The 2,536-nt window shown below is 35.0% G+C and overlaps 1 pseudogene; it reads right to left on the bottom strand.

Annotated features, from left to right (window-relative positions):
* Nucleotides 1–284: 284 nt before the first annotated feature.
* Nucleotides 285–1,970, bottom strand: LOC103237903 (small ubiquitin-related modifier 2 pseudogene; annotated as a pseudogene).
* Between the last annotated feature and the right edge of the window lie 566 nt (nucleotides 1,971–2,536).

A 2,536-nucleotide genomic window follows, 5' to 3' on the forward strand; every position in this document is an offset into this window, starting at 1 on the left:
ACATAGCAGTATGATTTTAGTCCTTTGAAATTTATTGAGACTCGTTTTATGATCAGCATGTGGTGTCTCTTTTTTTTTTTTTTTTTTTCATTTCAAACAAGAAGTTTATTTAAACAACAAGACGCTTGACTTGAAGGGAAAACTATCTAGGATTCCTTTTTGTTTTAGAGTAATTTATCCCTATTTAAAGACAGATTGCCCTACATGTAAAAGCTACGTACAAAAAAGTTATACAATTGTCCTTGGTTTTACAATGATAAATGAAAAACATTAAAATTCTCCAATTGAACAAGGTATGCAAGAATTTTTATGTTGTGTTTCTGTTAAAACAGTGAGAGCAAAATAACTTACTGGAATATAAAGATAAGAGCTGAACGAGCATGCCACTAATGGAGAAAGGGGGTATTTTTCACAGAATCAGTATTTTTCCCCATCCCGTCTCCACTTGATGTCAATCAAAACATACCATTGGCTGTTTAGTTTTTAAAAAATGCAATATGCTTGTGCACATACACCAGTTACTTTACGTACAATAAAAGAATGGGGAAGGGGGAAATGAAAGAATAGAGAAATCTATACGGTAGTAGTCAGGATGTGGTGGAACCAAATTGCAGTTTTCTAATGTAGAATGTAATCTTGGTCTTTAAAGAACAGAGTTCTGGAGTAAAGAAGCAGGTTCCCTTTTCAGTAGACACCTCCCGCCTGCTGTTGGAACACATCAGTTGCATCTTCATCCTCCATTTCCAACTGTGCAGGTGTGTCTGTTCCATTGATTGGTTGCCCGTCGAATCGGAATCTGATCGCCTCATTGACAACCCCTGTCGTTCACAATAGGCTTTCGTTAGTTTACTAAGTGGTGTATGCCTCTTAATCTTAAACTGCACCACAGAACCATCCTGCCCCGCCACCTTCAAATTAATATGATCGTTTTCTCAGTCTTGACTCCTTCCTTGGGCTTTTCGTCGGCCATGGCGAGCGCCGGAGTCCCCTCAGCTGCCACTTCACAAAAGAGGGACCAGGTCCGCACGAAACGAGCACACAAGCAGCACCAGGAGCGGCAGAAGAAGGAGCGTGGTGTCTCTTGATAAAGGGTTAGCTTCACTTGTTGCTGCTTTTTTTTTGTTTTAAGTGTATGTATTCTGCAATTGTCGAGCATAATGTTCTGGGTTAATTGAATTAGATTAGCCTCTAAAAGCAAGCAAACAATTCTGCTTCTTCTCAAACATTTTAAGTTGATATCTACAGTTTTGTTGTAAGTTTAAACAATTATAAATAATTTGACGCATATTGTATACATCAATATTTTTAAGTAAAATTGCTACATTGCTCTTTTAAATGCATCAAATGGAATCCAAATACAACAGTAGGTTTATAGCCACCATCATCCATTTTTTATAAATACATGAACAGCCTCTTCTTTAACAGTTCAAAATTTGACATATTTTTTTCTCTTTCTCCCTGATCTCTTATTTCCAGTCCACTGGATGAAATATCAAGAGCCTTTCTGTTCCACTTCTTCCCAAAATATTTTCCTAATGTACTCAATGTGTAAGCTTGTAAGTCTGATTTATCGCCTTATCATACTTCTCTGCCAATACATGTTTTTTTTTTCTGAGGCCATAATTCCTAATGTTAGATGTTTTCTTTTGGAGTGAGTTGTCATTACAATTAATATTAGTGCATAACTAATCAAACAACCTAATTGTTATGTATTAAGTAACAAACAACAAATGATTATTTATCCACATGAAGTAACAATTAGACGATCTTCATAAAAGGAAGGTAGTTGTTTGTGAATTAAATTATACATCAGTGGACAGCTATTCCCTCTTACTAGATTGAAAGAAGATTGAAAAAAGACTCAGCAACAATATGCTTCCAATTTTTTTGTCTTATTTGAATAGAAGAACTGAGGAAGATTTTTCTCAGAAATAAGTAGATGGTGAGGCCAAAAAATTTATTATAGCAATGTCACTCAATTCTTTGAAAGCTTTTTAGTTGTATTTCAAAAACCATACAGTGATCTATCCTCAAATATTATTTACTTTCAGTAAAATTGAAAGAAGATCTAATAGACCTGTCAAATAATATAATAATATTCATTATTTGTATTATTATTTTATAATACCATATGTTATATAATTTTATATTATTAAATAAATAATATAATTAATAAATATATTAATTTTAATATAATTTATATTATTTGATAGGTCTATTAGAGCTTCTTTCAATTTTGCTGAAAGCAAAGAATTGGAAACAACAAAGTTGGAAAAGGATTTGTTAATTGTTTGTTTTTGTTTTTTGAGACAGGGTCTCACTCAGTCACCTAGGCTGGAGTGCAGTGGCGCAATCACTGCTCACTAAAGCTTTGACTTCCCAGCCTCAAGTAATCCTTTCACCTCAGCCTTCTGAGTAGCTAGGACTACAGGCATGCACGACCACACCCGGGCAATTTTGTAAAAAACTCCTGGCCTGAACTGATCCTCCCACCCCGGCCTCCCAAAGTGCTGGGATTACAGGTATGAGCTACCAT

Source organism: Chlorocebus sabaeus, chromosome 9 (genome assembly GCF_047675955.1).
Source record: "Chlorocebus sabaeus isolate Y175 chromosome 9, mChlSab1.0.hap1, whole genome shotgun sequence".
NCBI classification, from domain to species: domain Eukaryota; kingdom Metazoa; phylum Chordata; class Mammalia; order Primates; family Cercopithecidae; genus Chlorocebus; species Chlorocebus sabaeus.